The following is a 21,688-nucleotide window of genomic DNA, read 5'->3' as shown; positions in this document are numbered from 1 at the left end:
AGCTATATATGAATGAATCAGGATTAACATGCAATAGAAAACTTATACATTCATGTACTATTTAATATAGCCAAGTTTTGGAATTAGCCTAGTTGCCCCTCAGTCAATGAATGAATAAAGAAACTTAAGTTACATTTACAATGGAGCATTACTCAGCCATAAAGAAGAATGAAATCATGTCACTTGCAGGAAAATGGATGGAAATATAAAGATCATCATGTTTAACCAAATTAACCAGACAGGAAAACGAACACTGGATATTTTCTCTTGTGTGTGGAGTCAAGATTTTTAAAATATAGAAGGGGGACTATTTGAAGAAGTGAAGGAGATTAGTGAAAGGGGCAAAAGAGAAATGAAGGTATTATGATCAAAGTATATTATATAAATGTATAAAATATCTTAATAAAATTATTATTATTGCATAACGCATACTCAAAAAGGTTTTTAAAAAACTTTATTGTGACAGTGAGATAGAGGGGTTACAATTATATAAGTCAGGTAATGAGTACATTTCCTCTTGGTTTTATTTATTTATTTTGATTGTATTGTCAAGGAAATGTTCAGAAGGGTTATTAAAGGCCATGTGGTGGGGGCAAGGGGAGGTGGGGGAGCTGGGACAGGAAATCCTGTCATTTGCAATAACACAGATAAACTGGAGGACACCATGCTACGTGAAACAATCCAGTCACCAAAAGCCACATGCTAGTCAGGCACCAGCAGCTCACACCTACACTCCTAACAACTCAGAAGGTTGAGACCTGGAGGATTATGATTCAAAGCCACTCGCCAGAATAGTCCCTGAGATATTTTGTCTCCAATTATCCAGTGAAAGAGCTGAACCTGAAGTATAGCTCAAATGGTACAAGGGTGCCACCTGTGAGCAGAAAAAAAGTAAGTATTGAGGCCCTAAATTCAAGCCTTGGTGTTGAAAATAAATAAATAAATAAATACAAAAGGATACTTGATGCATGAATTTTACTTACATGTGGAATGAGAAAGAAAGAAAAAAAGGAAAAGGAAAGAAAGAGAGAGAAAAAAGGAAGAAAGAAGGAAGGAAGGAAGAGAAAAAGAAAGAAAGAGAAAGAAGGGAGGGAGGGAGGAAAGAAAGAAAGAAAGAAAGAAAGAAAGAAAGAAAGAAAGAAAGAAAGAAAGAAAGAAAGAAGAGAAGGAAGGAAGGAAGGAAGGAAGGAAGGAAGGAAGGAAGGAAGGAAGGAAGGAAGGAAGGAAGGAAGGAAGGAAGGAAGGAAGAAAGAAAGAAAAGAAGGAGAGAGAAAACTGAACTAAAAAAAAAAAAACAGCAGAAAATAAAATGAGGTCACCAGAGCCAGGAGAGTGATGTGATTGGAAAGATGTCAGACAAAGGATACAAAATTTCAACTAGACAGGAGGCATAAGTGCAATAGATCTATTGTACACCACAGTGACATAAGTTAATATATTGTTTTCTTGAAAATTGTTTTTCAAATAGGTTTGAAAGTGGTTTCTATAACAACACAAATGGTATGTGAGGTTATGCGTGTGGTAAGTACCTTGATTTACCCATTCCACGATATATATGTGTATTTAAATACTATAGTATACAGTTTAAGAACATTTGAAATTTTTTATTTGTCAATTAAAAAGTTAAATTTAATTAATTAAAATTGAATTATGAAAAAGAAATCTTGGGCAGGAGGATAAATGAAGCCAAATACCAAAAAGATTTCAGGGAATCAGAAATACCACTTCTCTCTCTCTCTCTCTCTCTCTCTCTCTCTCTCTCTCTCTCTCTCTCTCTCTCTCTCTCTCTCTCTCTCTCTCTCTCTCTCTCTCTCTCTCTCTCTCTCTCTCTCTCTCTCTCTCTCTCTCTCTCTCTCTTTGTCGGTTGTGGGGTTTGAACTCTGGGCCTGGGTGCTGTCTCTCAGCTCTTCAGCTCAAGGAAAGAACTCTACCACTTGAGCCACAGCTCTACTTCTGTTTTCTGAGTGGTTTATTGGAAATAAGAGTCTCAAGGACTTCCCTGCCGGGGCTGGCTTTGAACCAGATCTCAGCCTCCTGAGTAGCTGGGATTACAGGTGTGAGCCACCAGTACCCAGCTGCTACTTCTCTTTGAATCCTCAGACCGTACTTTCTAAGAGAAGAAAGGTTTTGTTTTGTTTTGTTTTAATTCACATCCTCTGGTATTATACTTCTGTAGATTTTCTTTCCAGACAGGTGACTCCTTTTCCCAATGGCTTCTTTTCTGCTCTAACTCATTTCATTCCTCAACTCACTGTCTCAGCACCATGCTAAACAATATCCTTGGTTTGCCTAGAATTTTAGTTTTAGTTCTGAAATCCTGTGTGCAAAACAACAACAAACTTTTGTCATCCTACCTGGCATTCAGACATCTTTAAACTATAAAACTTTAACATCATTCCAATACGAAATGTCTCCAACGAATTCATTCTTTCTCTTTTTGGTTATGATCCCAAAAGCAAAAAGGTAAATATGATAATAAATGTCACACTTAAAGAAAATAAATAGTATATTTTATAGCAGAAGTCAAAGCAGAAATGAATATGAAAGGAATGACTCTGTCTTTTCAAGACATTGCTTTCATGTCAGATATCTAAGCAGAATAAAATGTGACAAAACCTTTATTAATAAGGCAAATAGCAATGAGTTCTCATGAAAATGTAATGGCAAGGTTTCAGTTCAGGGTACATCAAAGGTTTGCTGGAAATATGATTACAGAATTTCCCAGAATCAGATTTACAGCCATGTGCCTAATCAGAAAGACTGTAGAAATCTGTGGCATAGAGTAAAGCAGTATTTCCCATCTAATTCTTGGAAGGCTGATTCCTCACATTCAAGTGGACATGGTTGTTAGTAAGAATTAATTCCGAATAGCACTCTTGGAATTGGTATACTTCTGTTTCATGAATCATTCTGCCTCGACATTCATTTTGGGGGACATATTGATGCAACTAAGGACACATACAAATGTCATTCACCAACTGACAGTACTGATTCCTTTTGTAGTGTGCCTGCTGACTAATATCAGATTATCATGTTAGAGTCAGTTCCTGATATAAAACTGCACTGCTTCTGAAAAGTGGAGCTGAACACCAAAGCAGAAGATGGACAAATGTTAATATAATATGGCAGATATTTTTCATATAATTCCAAGCCCTATATCCAGGTCATCAAGAACTTTCATACATTTAAATTATATCCCAAATGGAAATTCTCATTACCTCACTTACAGCATCTTCAGATCTTATTTTATGTTGTCTTTGCTACAGAGATGTGAATTTCACAGGATACAACAAACTAATGATTTTAAGTAGGAGCCATTTACCCCACATCTACCTACTACCTTGGCCATTCTTCCTTCCCAACCCCAGGGTAATGTGAAAGCTTCTGCCCAGGATGGCCTACTATGATTGCCTGTGTAGAGCACAAAGGAGACTGATTATTCATTATTCTAATTATTACTGATTGTCAGAAATAACTAAATTTCATTACAAATCCTACAATAGACAAAAAGGTAAAAATGGAGAAGCTGGTACTTCTCACTGACATGTATGCAAAATTAAATTTAAAGGCCAAGGTTCTAATTGGAAATTTTCATGTGTCATAAGAATCTAAAAGGTTTTCTTTTTTTTCTTGTTTCTTTTCTTTTTTTTATCAGTCATGGGGGCTTGAACTCTGGGCCTGGGCGCTGTCCCTGAGCTCTTCAGCTCAAGGCTAGCACTCTACTATTTGAGCCACAGAGCCACTTGCAGTTTTCTGGCAGCTGATTGGAGATAAAAGTCTCTCAGACTTTTGTGCCTGGGCTGGCTTTGAACCTCAATCCTCAGATCTCGGCCTCCTGAGTAGCTAGGAATACAGACATAAGCCACCGGCACTCCACAAGAAAAAAAAAAATTTTTTTTAAGAAGTCACTTACTGGCCAGGCGCCAGTTCATGAGACTCTTATTCCAGTTAACTATCAAAAAAGCTGGAAGTAGGGCTCAGGCTCAAGGGTTAGGGTGATAGCCTTGAGCAAAGGAAACTCAAGGACAGTGCCCATGCCCTGAGTTCAAGCCCTAGGGCCAGCACACACTCACAAAAAAAGAAAGAAAGAAAGAAAAAAGTAACTTATTGTTCACTAGTTGATTCTGTTTCAAAAAGAGCCAGGAGGTATTTTAAAGTGATTACATTAGCAACTTGGACTTTTACTTTTCTTTTCTGGATCATATTAATTCTACCTCATTGAGCATCTCTGCTAACTGGGTGATTATATTCACTATCATTAATGTTAGGATTATCCTGTATCTGTAATTAGAAATTAAAACTTTTTTTCCTTCTTGAAGAGCTTACTGAATTCAGAAATCAGGAAAGATGATTTTGTAGGGTAACACCATGTTTTGTGCATAATTAGAAGTAGAGGGCATTGCTTTTTCCCCCTTGTGCTACATTGAGCAATTGCTACCCAGGTCCCCTGGGAGGAGCAGATGCATCCTGGGAATTATAATGGCAGCAGGAGAATTGCTCATGAGCTGAGTTGAAGCTGTATTCCATTCATTCTAATTAAGTATTTTGCCCTAGGAGGTACTGTTCTGCTAAGTGGCTCAAGCCATCGGAGATTATACAAAGAGCCTGAAATATATACTGTGGTTTGAATGCATTCTCCTCCCACCATCCTTTTTTTTCCTTCTGATTTAACTCCCATGCTTTTGTTTCTTTCCTGTAAAATTGGCACCTGTGACAGGATTTTTTTTCTTTATTCCTTTGGAGTTGAAGCTATTTCACCAAGATTTTAGGGACATTCAGAGAATCTCTACATGTAAATCGTAACAAGTTCAGATCATTAGAACAAGACTGTCAAGGATTTAACTTAATAATAACAATGTGTGATTTTAAGCCATTTCCCCAAGATTCAATAGCTATAAATGGTGGTTTATCATAGTTAATAATAATGATATACTAGGGACAGAGCAGCTTTATACCTGTATGTTTGGTTTTAATTTTTAAAGCCAGAAAATACCTAATATACAAGTGTGTCTTGCATTTCTGCATCTCTTGAAGCTATCGCATGAATTCACTTGATCTGACTGCAGCTATCTTTAGTAATAACCACCATTCCTGATGTGAAAACCTGGTGTGTTTTCCCCACATAGTTTCCCAACATAATAACAAAACTATTAGAGTGGCAGATGGAGCTTTTCAACCAGAACATGCTGCCATCAGAACCAGAACCAGAAATGTGCCTGACATCTTAGACATTAACTTGAGATTAACCAGGTATATTCTGACTTTGATACAGTCATTTTTGTCCTGATCATTCTATAAGACTCTTCTGTCAAACCCAAATCATAGCGATCCACTAGTCTTGGCATACGTTGGTCAGTAAATCCCCCCCAAAATGCAATCAGTGTAATCCTGGATCTTCTGAATCTGTCTTTGGCCTCAGTCCTTTCCTTCTATGGCAGCAGGTTCCTTTACTCCATATTTTTCCAAAACAACTGTCAATGAGAATTCATGGTACATTACAGAAGGTTGGAAAGAAAATGTCCTTCTCATTAGATAAATTTTTCCTTCTCCTGCCCTTCAGTGACTTCATACTCCTATGCATATCTATATTATTAGTGTTAACCACACTTTAGTGGGAGTCTCTATTTATTCATCTCTTAACACCAAAGATTATAAAGCAACTTGAGGTCAGACACTGCGTCGTTTGTACATTGTGCATCTAGTGCCCAATCCATGGCCTGGCACACATTAGGTGCCTACAGTGTGTTTAACTGAATTGAGGTTGGTAGATTCAATGCTATTCTAAAAGAGATGCTGAAAGGAGATGTATCTTTGGTCCAAAATTCAGTATTCACAGAGTTTATATCTTAGGACAACTGGAGAATGTCTAGTTTGCAGTCTTAGATGGCACATGAAGTCGTGTGTCCTGGACCTGCCAGGAAGGATTCAAAATACAATAAATCAAGGAGCATTTTTATAGGAAAATGTAATTTATATTAAGCAAATTATAATAATAGTGATTTTTATAATGATAGTGATTTTAAGAGATAAGCAAGACTGAACACTGGTAGCTCATACCTGTAATCCTAGCTGTTCAGGAAGTTAAAGTCTGAGGATTGCAGTTTAAAGCCAGCCTGGGCAAGAAAGTGAATGAGACTCTGATCTCCAATTGACTACCACTGTACCTGAACTTGGTTTCCTGAAACAGAGAACCACAATTTGAGAAGGTGAATAGGGAGTCCTTATTGGAAAGCTGGAGACTCCAGGTGGACTCTTGTCACAAAGACCTGCAGTCCCTTGAATACACTTCACACTGTTAGAAAACTGAGCCATGATGGGAGTAAAGCAAAGAAAGAGCAGAAAAAATGACACCAGCAAACCAGATCAAGTCCAATGGAGAGATGAAGTGGGACACCATGGTGAGCAGAGGAGAGGCAAGAGACACGAGGTAGCTGAGCTGGTCCAGGTCTAAATAGTGACTCAGTTAGGAAGCAGGGTCACAGAGTCTCCCAAGCTCAAAGTACAGGCTGGACAACTCTCTGTCCCTGCCCCTAGGAATTCAGGCACACCCATCATCTGGGGGTGAAAAATCTCTGCCTCTGCCATGAAGAAATGATGTTACCAGTTAAACCCAATTCCCTATCATCACCAGGTGGCCAAGATGGCACCCATTAGATCCAATATCCTTATTTCACCACCAAAAAGCTAGTAATGAAGCTGTAAGTGGCAGAGCACTATCTTTGAGTAAAAAATTAAAAATTGCTCAGAGACAGAGCTCAGGTCCTGAGTTCATGTCCCCCCCCCCCACACACACACAAGGAATATCCATTGTATAATAAACAAAACATTGCAAAAGTCTATAGGACATTTCCAATTTTTCTCTCTAGTTTGTAAAACATTTAAACACTTAAGGGGACTGACATGCTTCCTTCTTATTGGCTGCCTGAGGTCCATCTGCCTATATTGTGGTGACTCAGAGGATAATCACTGCCAGGTAACCTGGGAGTGTGCACGTTGTGAAAATGTTAACACACTGTGGGGAAACTACAATAATCCAGTGATGAGCTAAGCTGTGATGAGATGATTCCATGCCACTTTGATGACACTGCAACAGTCAACAGTGTTGTCAGCTTCTTTTTGACACAGACAAAAGCTCTACTTCAATCTTTTTTCATTTCACTTAATTCTTTTTTTTCTTTTTATTATTGTAAGTAGCTGTACAAAGGAGTTGCCATTTAACAAAGCAGTTTATGGATACAATGCATCTTCATCAATGTCACCCCTTTTGATGTTCTCACCCATAACCCCTCACTCTGCTTAATTATGTAGGAAATATGCTAGATTTTGGCTGCATTTTTTCCTTCTTCGCCTCTTCATTTGTCTATCATTTTTCCCTTGACTCCACTCTACACCTTTGCAATACCTGCTTCTTGGTGTTTTATTTTGTTGAACTTTGACTTTGCCTTTGTAAAGAATTACACTATTTAAGTACTCCCTTGAATCTACCAAAAGCAACAGGTACTAAGATCAAGTCCCAGTCTCAGACCTAAAAAAAAGGAACTAATCCAATCTTATCCTATATCCATTATCAACGATCCTCACAAAACTCGAATCTCAGGTGAAAATTAAAGAAATTGCAGTAAAAGAAAAGATCTCAAGAGCCAATTATATGTTAGATATGTTCTATCCAACATACCAAGTTAGAACAGTGATCAACAAAATGCAATCATGTTACTGGTGACATACACAGACACAAGCATACACACACACACACACACACACACACACACACACACACACACGATCATTGTTAAAACTTAAGTGATCACAATGGAATTTTACTCATCCATTAGAAAGAATAATATTGCACCATTTCTAAAGTAGTTGTACAACCTGGAAAAAACTTATATTAAGTGAAATAAATCATAAAGAGAAAGGATGCATGTTTTCCTCTATATGTGGAAGCTGGTTGTTGTGGGGTAAGCCATCAGAAGAGATAACAGACACAGAGTATAGCCAATAGAAAGTCTTTATTAGCTGGCCTGGGACTACACTGGGTCAGCAAGTCCCAAGTACAGTCCCAAGCCTGTTTTCAGGGCCCCCTTTAAAGGAGAATACCCACCTCCTTGTTTGTTCAGAGTTGGAAAGTCCCTAATGGTTCTTTTCTGCAGCTACAGGCCAAGTAGGAAATTACAGAAGCCAAGCACAGCATAGAGCAAGGGCAGCATGACCTGTTTCTATGACCCTTTTTGTAGGAAGATAAACTGAACAATGAATACATAGATCTTTAAATGTCAAGGCAAAAGGAACTAGTCTCACGGGTGGGGGTGCAGTCCTATCTTTAAGATTGAGTCAAGAAAGCAAAATAGAGTTACAGAAGCTACTAGTAAACTCTAAGACGGTAAAGTTTGATAAGTCCTATCACATAGTTTTAGCTTATGAACTTATATTGAATGGTATGGAAATGTATACAAATATGTTAACTGAAATATGGTAGATTCAAGAGAGACCTCAAATAGTATAAATCCTTAAAAAGGCAAAGGCAGAGTTCAGTGGGGGGTGGAGAAAGGGCAGACAAATGAAGAGGCGAAGAGGGGAAGAATGCAGTCAAGAGTTCAATGTATATCCTACAAAATTAAGAAGAATGAGAGAAAGAGTGGGCAAGAATTGGATGGGTGAGAATGTTGTAAGGGGTGACATTGATCAAGATGCATTGTATTATAAACTGCTTAGTTAAATGGCAACTCCTTTGTGCAATTACTTAAAGATCACTTTAAAACTGCAAAAAAAAGGAAACCTTAGGTGGTGTGACATCCTACAAATGAAGACTACAAGAAAAAAAGAAAAAAAATTGATGTAGCCTACCAATCTCTCCAAGAGAAACAGACAAGTGATTTTTTTGTTGTTGTTGAAGGCAAAGGCAAACCTGTGTGCCTATTTTGTAATAGCACCTTAGCAGTAATTCTTTTTAATGGAACTCTAATCTAGAGCATCATTACAGCTCAAAACATGCTAAGCTAATTAATTGGGAAGTCAAATACATCTGAATAAAATCAATGGTCTTCAGCACAGTTGGAATAACAACACAGCAATTTCACTAGGCCTCATTGTAACAAAGATATTCATATGAATTACATAGTGAGTGAGCTAATTACAAACAAACTGAGAAGCCTTGTTACAGAGAAAGTTTTTGGAAATCTACATGGAGATGAAATACAGATACTGGGTCTAACTTGCCCCATCTAGGCCACGTGGTGGATGATAGGGAATTGGGTTTAACTGGTCAAATTTTGTCTTCATGGTGAAGGAAGGTGAAATCCACCCCCAAGTGATGGGTGTGCCTGAATTCCTAAAGTTAGGGGTAGAAACCTGGACAACAGGTTACTGGACCTGCCAATCCTATGCCATGAACTCAGGAGACCCTTGATTTCCTGTAACCCTGCCCTCTGACCAGGACCCTATTTTTGGCCCCAACCAGCTTAGGCTCCATTCTGAGCCATGTCTCATGTCTGCTGACTCTCCTCAGGTCACCTTGGTATTCCATTTCAGCTCTCCATTGGAGTTGATCTGGTTTGTTGGTACAGTTTTTCTGCTCTTTCTTTTATTTATTTTTACTTTTTTTGCCAGTCCTGATGCTTGAACTCAGGGCATGGGCACTGTACCTGAGCCTCTCTGTGCTCAAGGTTAGTGTTCTAACACTTGAGCCACAATGCCACTTCCAGCATTTTCTGTTTATGTGGTACTTGAGGAATCAAACCCAGGGATTCATGCATGCTAGGCAAAAACTACCACTAAGCTGCATTCCCAGCCCCTTTCTTCTCTTTCTTTACTCTCCTAACCTCATGACTCAGTTTTCTAACAGTCTTAAGTGTATTCAAGGGTGCAGGTTTTCTGGGGACAGGTGTCCAGCTTCAGTCTCTGGCTTTCTAATAAAGACTCCCTATTCAACCTCTCTAAATGTTGCTCTTCTGTATCTTGTGATTCAAAGTGACTGCTGTGGAGTTGTTAGTACTAAACAAAATAACATTGTTTCAGATTGTCAGTTTGTCTCTGAGAATCATCTCAGATTGGATTACTGATTTAGCACAAGATATTGAGAAAACATTGAAGGATTCTGAAAATTTCCAAATTTTGTTCTGGCTTATGACAAGAAAAGGAAGACATAACAAATACTGCTCAAATGGCCAATTTCATCCCCAAGATAACTGCAGACTTTGACAGGTGAGAGGAACTGCTGTCACTGGAAGCTATTAAGGACACTATAAAAGATGAGGACTTGTTTTGGAGACTTATTTCATAAATGAAAAATAACCTGAACAAACATATGAAAAGGTAAGTAGCCTAACTATAAGTATAGTTCAAGCCAAAAGGGGTTAACTGCCTTTGTCAGGAAAGAACTGAATTGTCTCAGCCTTGATCCAAGTGATTTAATTATATACCACTCCAACATACATTAAGACAGTCTCTGCAAAGTCATTGCAACTCAACAATGTAATGTCCACAGCAAAAGTATTTGTAAAGTTTGTCCAAAGTAGAGGGTTTAATAAATTTCAGTTTAAAGAGTCACTGAATGGCCTTGACTCTGAGTATAATGATTGATTTTACTTACCAAAATCAATGGTAAGTATGGTGGCTGATTCTCAGCAACATGCTTATGAGAGTCTATGAGTTGAAGGATGAAGTCAAACAGTTCATGGAGATAAAGGAGAAATCTGTCTGGGGACTCAGCTCAAGCAAAGGGCTGTGATCTCACAGCCATTACGAAGTACCTCTCGGAGCTGACTGTCAAACTAGCTATCCACAACCACTTTCTCAGCTCCCTGCTTTCAAATGTGAAATCACTTGTAGCTGACGTAAAGCCATGGAATGTAAAACTTAAAATAACAGTGATTTCTTTACTCTGGAAGAACAAAAATCCTACAGTATTTGAATATACGGATGAATATGTGAAACTAATTAAGATACCCATAACAGATTCAAGGACATGAAAAATAAGTAAATATCATTGGACATCTTTGTTACATGATTCAATGTGATCTAGCCTGATAACCTACAACACAGAATCATTTAGATGAAAAGTGATGATGAGCTCAAAGCTAGGTACAACAACTTCCTACTGCTTGTGTTCTATAAACATTACATAAGCACTGATGAAATCCTCACTGTGAGAAGACATGCATTGAAATATGTATCTCTGTCTGGAACAAGTTACTACTGCACACAATTCTTTCCAAAATGTACCTTACCAAAGAATTGATTGTGCTTCAGACTGACACAACCCTGGAAAAGCAATTGTGAATAGCAACATTACAGATTTTAGCCCACATCACATGTCCCATCAAGTGTAACTGTTCCAACCAGAGAGTAAGAACTCTTACTGGAGTAAGAGCGCCAACACATCAGGGATGAGTTAATTAAATGATTGAACAAACATAGTAGGTTAATTTTTAAGTTAATAATTTTCTATGTCCCACAAATGATCCTATAAATATCCAAATGACCCTTGGCAAAAATGAAAAAGTCCCCTGCCCTTGTTTGAGGAAAAGATAATGTACTAGAGCATTTTAAAAAGTAATGCCATGCACAAGAACAGGACTGAGGACCAATGATATAGAATTGGAGATCCAGAAATGAACCCACAAATCTATGACCACCTAATCTTTGATTAGGGAGCCAAAAACACAAGATGGAAGAAAAACAGTCTCTTCAACCAATGGTGATGGCATAATTGCCTATACATGTATAGAAAACAGAAGTTAGATCCTTATATATCACCCTGCATTAGAATCAATTCCAAATGGATCAAAGACCTCAATCTAAGAATAGATACCCTGAAAATATTACAGGAAGGGATAGGGGACATACACTAGGGCTCCTCAGCACAGGCCAAAACTTCCTAAGATTCAGAAACACAACAAATCAAGGAAAGGATGAATAAACGCAATTGCATTAAACTGAAGAGTTTCTGCATGACAAAGGACATAGGTAGCAGGATAAATAGGAAAGCCCACATATCAGGAGAAAATCTTTACTAGCTATACACCAAACAAGGGCCTCATACCTAAAAAATACCTATGGCTCAAAAAATTAAACCCCCAAAAAGCATATCCTCAGAGAAACAACCCCATTAACAAGTGGGCTAAAGACTTAAAGAGAGACTTCTCTGAAGAGAAAATAAGAATGGCCAATAGACACATGAAGAAATGTTAACATCTCTGGCCATAAAAGAAATGCAAATAAAAGCAACATTGAGATTCTACCTCACCCCAGTTAGAATAGCCATTATCAAGAAAACAAATAGTAACGGATGCTGACAGGGATGTGGACAAAAGAGAGCACTACTACACTGTTGCTGCGAATGGAAACTTGTTCAATTACTCTGGAAAGCGGTATGGCAATTCCTCAAAAGACTAAACATAGATCTTCCCTATGACCCAGCAACCCCACTCTTGGCAATTTTCCCAAATGATCACAAACAAGGCCATACTAAAGCTATCAGCACAACCATGTTCATTGCAGCATTATTTACCATAGTTAAGATATGGAATCAACCCAGTTTCCCCTCAGTAGATGAATGGATCAAGAAAATGTGATATATATATATATATATATATATATATATATATATATATATATATATATATATATACACACACACATATATATAATGGAATTCTATGCTTCCATCACAAAGAATGGCATAGCCCCATTCACAAAGAAATGGAAAGACTTGGAAAAAATTATATTAAGCAAAGCAAGCCACACCCAAAGAAACATAGGTTGCATAGTTTCCCTCATTTGCAATATCTACAATATGTCTTGGATTATATTAGCAGAGGATCACAATGGCCTAATAGCTATGTAAAAATGACCATATAAAATAATGCTTATTGAAATTAACTCCAAGAAATGGAAACTAGAGGGTTTTTTTGTACTGTTTGCAGCTATTTTTTTATTTCCTTTTATCCACCTTTGTTTAATTCCCTATTGTCACTTATTTGTTTCTGTGCCCTGTCGTGTATATAAGTTTATCTGATTTGGGGAAGGAAAGGAGAATCACAGACACTGTGAGGCAAAGGGTGAACGAATGCAGCAGTGATACTCATGAGACACTATATTGTAAATGAACTGTACAACTTGGTTGGCGGGGCGTTGGGAGGGCGAAAGTGGGGAAAAAGTGAGGGAGAGTGTAATACTGTTTAAAAGAAATGTACTCACTACCTTACTTATGTAACTGTAACCCCTCTGCATATCACCTTTATAATAAAATTTAAATCAAAGAAAAGTAATGCCATGAGCCCTCCTTGTGGTTCATGGAGTGTATCAATCCTGGTAAACTAGACATATCTGAAATCTCACCTCTCTGGTTTGTAACTAGAAGAGATCTTTCTTCTGTATGTGGAAATCTGATCTATTTTTTTTGATGGTTATGGGATGGAAAATGGTAGAGAAAATGGTGGGGGGAGGAGTCCAACAAATGATAGTGATTTTATTTAGAAGTTTCATTTTATTAGAATTGTACCTTAGAAAAGATAAGTCAATGAGGACAGATATTTTTACATGATGAATAAAAGGAAGATCAAAAAAGGCTATGATCAACAACATTCAGAATGAAAACTTTTTCATCATAGCCCAAGGATGGAATGCCTATCTTTTATTTAAAAGATTATTTGCTGTAGTAATAGAGCAAAAAATGAGCATCTTGCTCAAATAGTACACAGATAGTAACTGTCTTCTGGGTTGTTGTATGTTAGGTCATGTGGATCCAAATTATCTACTAGGTTGTTATCATCTAAACCAGAGTCAGCTCTGCAGCAAAGGCTGAACTCCACTAAACTGTTTTCTTACTATGCAAAGATCAAGGGGCCAAATCATAACATGCAGACAGAAAATGTCAGGTTCACCTTTTGTCTACAACATTTCTATCACTACCTTGGGTAAAACATTATTTCTAAACTACCATCTGCAATCTTATTTACAAAGTAATGAAATCAGTCCTATTTCTCCTTGTTCATCCTCAGAAATCAGATCCTCTTCTCCATCCCAATCCACTGGCATTACAATCTCAATTGTTCTCATTCTAATAAAAGTATAAAATTGAAGTTTGGCTAAATACCTTCCTATAGAATAGAGGTTAAGTGCTGAACAGAATCATTGTGAGAGCACACCATGGTTTTCAGAGTATATTTTCACCAGAAGGACTAGAGATTTTCCACATCTATTTGTAAAGATCCTGGCTTTTGCATCACATACCCTTGGTGCCTGTTTTGTTTTCTGTTTTTAGCATTTTTATTTAGTTTATTTTTTATGTTTTTTATTGTAAAAATACTGTACAGAGGGTTTACAATTGCATGAGTAAGGTAATAAGTACATTTCCTATTGAACATTGTTACCTCCTCCTTTGTTTTTCCCCTACCATGCCTTCCCTCCCCAACTCCCCTACTCTTCCCTCCCCTCCAAGTTGTAAAGTTCACTTTCAACACAATGTCTTATACATCATATTGTTACAAATGAGTCAATCTGTATCTTTATTTCAACATTTTGTTATTTCCCTTCCCCTCCCCAAATTAGAAAAATGTATATACAAGATGTAAGGCACTGACATCAAATACCGTGAAAACAGGGGTTATACCATGGGGCAAGAACATACAAGAGAAAAAAAATCACATACTACATTTTAAATACATTAAAAACAATAGCAAGAAAGAAAATCCACCTGTGTCCCTATCTTGGGTTCATTTCCGTTAACATCATCTTATACGGTTATATGTACATAGCTTTTGAACTTTTCTGCTTGACTTAGACTTAAACTAGTTATTGCGAATAAGGGAAGCCATGGGACCTATGTTTCTTTGGGCCAGGCTTACTTCACTTAATATAATTTTTTCCAAGTCTTTCCATTTCCTGACAAATGGGTCAGTGTCATTCTTTCTAATGGAGGCATAGAATTCCATTGTATACATATACCACATTTTCTTGATCCATTCATCTTCTGAGGGGCATCTGGATTGGTTCCGTATCTTAGCTATGGTAAATAATGCTGCAATAAACATAGTTATGCTGGTAACTTTAGTATGGCCTTGTTTATGATCATTTGGATAAATGCACAAAAGTGGGATTGCTGGGTCATAAGGGTGTTCTATGTGGAGTCTGTTGAGGAACGTCCATACTGCTTTCCAAATTGGTTGAACAAGTTTACACTCCCGCCAACAATGCAATAGGGTTCCCTTTTGGCTACATCTCCTCCAGCATCTGTTGTTATTAGATTTCTTGATTCTAGCCATTCTAATGGGGTGAGGTGGAATCTCAATGTTGTTTTGATTTGCATTTCTTTTATGGCTAGAAAGGTTGAGCATTTCTTCATGTGTCTATTGGCCATTTTTATTTCCTCTTCAAAGAAGTTTCTCTTTAAGTCTTTAGCCCACTTGTTGATGGGGTAGCTGTTTCTTTGAGGATTTGTTGTTGGGGGGATTTAGTTTTTTGAGTTCTAAGTATATTTTAGATATGAGACCCTTGTCTGTTGTATGGCTAGTGAAGATCTTCTCCCAATCCATGCGCTTTCTATTGATCTTCCTAGCTATGTGCTTTGCCATGCAGAAACTGGTTCTTCTCAGGTTTTTTTCCTATGTGACAGAGAGGACTTATTAGTTGAGAGACTAGGGATTTTGTGTTAATATTTAATCTGTAATCCAGTTATGGAAAGCAAGATATAATCCAGTAAGAGATTTGCATCATTTGGAATACTCTAAATCTACAATGACTATAAAGGAATTCCTAGCCCCAAGTTAGTCTTGGAGAGAAAACAAAATCCCAGGTCTTGACTTCTATGTTTCTTATAGTATACTGTGCTGATGTGTTTGCCTTTAAATTATAACTGCTTCTCACAAGCTCATACTGGGTTCTTACTGCTTAATCACTGCATTCATAACTTCAAAAAGTATTGTGAGCAATCTCAATTTGAAGTGACTCAGGAACAGTAGAGCACTAAAATCTGTTCATCCAAGTTCTTATTTATGGACAGAAAGAGAAGTCACACTTCTCTACATCCCCATTCTCCAGCCCCACCTCCACACCTTGGAACTGAATTCCTTTCCCAGGTCAGTCTCTCCTTGCCTTGACAAAGCCACATCTGTGATTCTAAGTGCATGTAAAATTTTAAGCAGCTGGAGGAAAACAGAGCCTTCTTAATGTCAGTTGAATTTTTCTCTTGGCAGGTATTTGAAATCTTTGCATCTGTGAGTAGGATGGAACATACATTCAATCTCAATGTTATAATTATGAGTTCAGCATCATTGAACATAAATGAAAGAAGAAGTTTCAAACTTCTGCCTAGGAGAGTCCTAGTCAGAGATAAATGAACATTAAATTGCAAATGATTTTTCTCCATAACTTCAGTTGAAAAAAATTGTACTGGCTAAACTTTACCTTTGATGCCAGGAAAACAAACTTGCTCATAAAGCTTGGTCAGTGTAATAAAGAGCTTTAATTTATAGGCTGCCATGTTCAGGTACACAATGTGATGCTGGCACAATCACTTACTGCTTTGCTGTTTTTATGTTTGCTCCCACTGACTGTGTGCCACATAATTTCACCAACGCAGTAAATTCTGATGTTACTATTTTTATGTAGTCAATTTAAAGTGACTGCTTAAAAAAACTATAAAGCTTTAAATTTATTTTTCAACAAACATCTATAAATATCTACATTCTCATCCTATACCAAAACCTTTATCCATCTTCACATTCTCTCTTTGACCACTAAACTTTAGGAGGTAAGTAGTTAGGTTTAAATGGAACTATCTACTGAGCATATTTGTTAGGAAAAACACACATAAAGGATGAATATTTACTTTATAATGACACAATAGAAATCAGGATCAAACATTTCCAAAGTGAAAATGTATATGTAATTCCAAAAACTCAATTTTACCAAGACTTCCAAGTCTGAGAAAGATTGAAGAAAAAAGACTGAACCATCCTAAATACACATGTAAGATAAATAACCATATATTGTTGTAAGATAACAACAGAGAAACCATATTTTAGAAGATGGACTATTAGAGTCTTTATTACACAGTTAGCAGTCTGCAAGCAGCCCATTGTTACAAAGGCCTGCAGCCCCCAAATACACATAACATAGTTAAGAAACATGCCAGAGAGGAAAGAAAGAACAAAAACAATACCAACAAATCAGTATCAACAAACCAATTGAATTGGATGCCACAGTGACTGGAGACGAGCCAGGAAACAGGACATAGAACTCAAACTCGGAGACACACGTGGCATGGCAATGGCCCCTGTGCTGGTCAGGCCTAAATGGTGGGGGTGGGGAGCCGAGGAGGGGCAGGTCCACAGGAAATTCCTAGTCCCAGGCACTGGACTGATATGTTCAGTAATCTGGACTGATATGTTCAGTAACCTATCAGCCAAGTGCCCCCCCCCCTGCCTCCAGGGATCTGAGCACGCCAATCACCTGGGAGGCGGGGGCATTACCCTCCCCCAGCAAGAAGACAAAATACAAACTCTACCATCCACCAGGTGGCCAATATAGTGCTAGCCAGATCTGACCTCACTACTTAAAAATAATCAGAATACCAATTAACTAATTCCAAATAATGCTGGCCATTGCTTCATGTGACCAGGTTCACATAAAATCATCAATTCATTCTTTCCCCATAAGGACAATGAATGACATAGCAAAATCAAATCATAAACTTATCCGCAGAGTTTTAAGTTAAGAGTGGGAGGAGTTAGTTAGATTATTTGTTGGCTAGGACTGAGTGGCTTAAACCAAAGACCTATATTTTCTCACAGACAGACTAGAAGTAAAAAGTCAAGGCATTGACAGGCTTGTGTCTCTCTTCTGAGTCTTCTCATCTTGATTTATGGATGGCTATCCTTTCTTTGATCTGTGTTCTGTACCTATCTGTATGCTAATCTCTTCTCCTGATAAGGACAACCAGTCATATTGGATTAGCACCTGCACTAATGACTACAATTTGCTTTATCTTTGAATAGACACTTTCTCCAAATGCACATATTCTGAGATATTAGCACGAAGTCTTCAACACAGAACTTTTGTAGAGACGCAATTCGCAATTCAGCCTATACCAACAAGCATGGGAATAGTTCACTAAGACTTTTTTTCCAGTCTTGGTGCTTAAACTCTGGGCCTGGGCACTGTCCCCGAGCTCTTCAGCTCAAGGCAAGCCTCTACCACTTGAGCCACAGCACCACTTCTGATTTTCTGGTGTTAATTGGAGGTCTCACGGACTTTCCTGACCAGGCTGACTTTGAACTGCAATCCTCAGATCTCAGCCTCTTGAGTAGCTAGGATTACAGGCATGAGCCACCAGCACCCAGCTGATCATTAAGACTTTCTGTAGTTCTGATGCACCACTCTCAATTTCAGCTGAACCTGTCAAGTAGTCATGTGGTTGTGGGGCCTAGAAAGCACACTCTTCCCACCAGCACTGACAGTATCTATTGTGGTTCATAGAATTCTCATTCTCTTTTCAGCAATGACAATCCCAGCAGTGTTTGCAAGTTTTCTTCAGGGTACTGGTCACAAGATTAGCTCTGAACTCCCCTATTTACAATGCTATTGTAATTGTGCCTTTCTCAAATAGGATCTTTTAAATTGAGGTATTCTCTGACTCTTCAGCCACATAGTTCCCTTTCTATAGGCTTCATCTATGACTAATCAAACCTAATAGATTTCATAGTTTATTCACAAAGGGCCCCAATATTTAAAAATTCTTCTACACAGTTTGGTTAGCAATAAACCAACAAATGAAGATATAGGAAAGGAAAAGTATTTCTCTTCTTATAACACTTCTGCTATCAAATGTATGAGCTTTCCAAACCAAGCAATTTCCCAGTTCTCTGCAGAAATCAACATGATGTCCTAAAAATTAATTCAACTCTGATACTAGCTACTCAGAGCTAACATAGACTGTGCAGGTTGAAGGCTCTCCCACTAGACTGTCCCCAAGCACAAGCAATGTTTCCTCAACTTCTGTCTAACCTGGCCCCAGTCAAGATTTCCCCTACCTTACCCTCCGGTTGAGGATTTGCTATAAAGGCTCACATAACTTTGTAAAATATTTTACTTACATGTACTATTTTATTATAATGACTCAATTGAGAAAGGGCATAGAGTGCCGTGCACTTATGGGGTTTAAAAGAGATATGAGGTGCAAAGGGATACATTCACTAACCTGGAAGATCTCCTAATCCCTGTTTAGGGGTTATAGATTCTCTCACATAGCCTTGGTTGATTAAACAATTAACTTCTGGTGATTAACTTTATCTTTATACTCTCTTCTCTCTCCAGATGTCAGGAAGATTCAATTATGCCTGGGTCTTTCTGGGACCAGCTCCATCTAGAAGCTACTTGAAAACCCTCAGCCACCAATCACATAATTAGCATATAAAAGACAGTCCTTATTCTGGACATTCCAAAAATCTTAAATCTCTTGTGTCAGGAACCTGGACTAAAACCAACTATAACAAAAGATATTCTTACCACTGAGATCACTTAGAAAATTAAAAGTTTCAGGAGTTCCATGCCAGAGACCCAGATTGAAAAATATATGTTTTTATTATAAAACACATAATACACACATACACACACACACACACACACACACACACACACACACAAATAATATGTACATAGTAATGTTTAAAATGCAAAAAATAATGTTTAAGTGACAAGATAGAAAAATTCACACTTGTTGAAGGACCATTGATGACAGTGGATATCTGATCTGCAACAAATTAAAAAAGAGTAACAGGATTTCCTAACAGGAGACCTGCAGGCTTGCTTTGTCCAGGTTTTAAAATCATCCAGAGACTTGTAAACACTGTTATTCTGTGGTCCAGACCACACTATTTCTCAATGAATTCAGTCTTGGGATGGGACCATGGGTTTATATGATGATTGGATATGGGTGTTGGGGGGTCAGAAATACTACACATTTTCACTGATGTTAGTCCAATATAAATTTATAAATCATCAGTTTGAAGTGGACTCTGGATGGGGCCCAAGCTGGTATGATTCCATTTTGAGCTTTGACCCTATTTTAGGCCTTTTAGGCTCCATCTTGACTCACTATGTGACTGTAACCTTTAGACAATGTTCAAACTAGAAAAACAACCTTAATCACAGGGCCACATCTTGGCTCCAATTAGCCCAGTTCCCGGAATGAAAAAATGCCTCTGGTCCCCATCCCCCTAACAACCTAACCCACACTTGATTGTTCCAGTTAAAGACTGACCAATAAATCAGATAGGTTGTAATCTTGCTCTACTGGCAACACCACCCGCTTATGGTAAACACCACCTTTTGCCCACCGAATTTGCATGCCATTTTAAACCAAAGTGATAGGCTGGTTTAAACATCCATTATGAGACAAACTGTAACCTCATTGGCTACCTGCGTGTGGTCTGGTATGACTGTACAATCCTTTGTGTGTGTTACAATCCCATTGGTCACCTGCGAATGACCAGGCTCAACCTCATGAATTTTGCCTTTAAAAACCAAAGGATGTGGGCTGCTCCTGGTCACAGTATCAGCTCCCAAGTCTATGCTGCGTCCCTGATTGGTCAGTGTAGTAACCTTCTCAATAAAGTTGCTTCTTTGTTAACAACTTTGTTGCGGTGGGCTCTCACTCCAAACAACTAGGCTGGCTTGCCTGCCTGAGTAGGGGTCTTCCTACTACAAGTTAAAGCAAAAACAATTCTAAAATTCATATTGATGACTACACTTTCAAATGATAAAAGAAAATGTAGAATTTACAGTAGAACATTATTCAGCCTTAAAAATGAATGAGATTCTATGTGCGTTTGTGACAACATTAACTTGGGAGGCATCGTCCTCAGATATCAGACAAAGATATCATGATCTTATTTATCTCATTATCTCATTTATATGCACGGAGAATAGAAGGTTGATTACCCAGAGCTCAGGTCAATGTCAAAAGCTACAGAGATGTAGCTATAAGATGAATACATTTCAGAGAGTTAATGTACAGCATGATGATTATAGTTAATATTATTCTGTTGTACACTTGAAATTTATAAGGGAATATGTCTTATGTATTCTCATCAGACACAACTCAAGCTATTTGAGGAGTCAGATGTGTTAATTATCTTGATTATATGTGTGTACGTTTGCAATGTACACACATAAAAGTATATACAATTTTTGTTTCAATTATATCTAAAATTTAACACATGATTTTTCTTTATTTTTTATTTTGCTAATTTTGATATAATTATATATATACATATATTCCTACAAATAGAAGTTATCAAGGGAGTAAAGTAGGGTAAGGGAAGAATAAAGTAAGTCTTTTCAACAAAAGACAGGATCAACAAGACTCAATGGGGTAAGACATTTACCCCTCCCCCTCCACCAAAAAGAAAAGCTAAGCTGATCACTGGTGTCTCACATATGTCATCCCAGCTGCATGAGAGGATGAAACCAGGAGAATCATGGTTCCATGCCAGACTGTGAAAAAGAGCTCATGTGATTCCCAATCTCAATAGAAAGTCTTGGGCTTGGTGGTTCATGCTTGTCATCCCAGCAACAGTGAGAAGTATAAATAAGAGAATGTGGTTCAGGCTGTCCTGGGCAAAGAGGAAGACACTAAACCAAAAACAACCAGATCTAAAGGGATGCAAACATTATTCAAGCAATAAAG

The 21,688-nt window shown here is 37.9% G+C and overlaps 1 long non-coding RNA gene across 1 annotated transcript; it reads left to right on the top strand.

Moving 5' to 3' along the window:
• Window positions 1-696: 696 nt before the first annotated feature.
• On the top strand, window positions 697-20,554 carry LOC138806244 (uncharacterized). Its single transcript, XR_011365747.1, has 3 exons — window positions 697-891; window positions 1,469-1,521; window positions 19,315-20,554. It is a non-coding gene; the product is annotated as an uncharacterized lncRNA (long non-coding RNA).
• Window positions 20,555-21,688: the final 1,134 nt, after the last annotated feature.

This window comes from Dipodomys merriami, unplaced genomic scaffold (genome assembly GCF_024711535.1).
Source record: "Dipodomys merriami isolate MVZ:Mamm:240054 unplaced genomic scaffold, mDipMer1.0.p SCAF_4, whole genome shotgun sequence".
Taxonomy (NCBI): Eukaryota; Metazoa; Chordata; class Mammalia; order Rodentia; family Heteromyidae; genus Dipodomys; species Dipodomys merriami.
The sequence above is the reverse complement of the archived record's forward strand: the minus strand, read 5'-3'. Positions and strand labels throughout refer to the sequence as shown.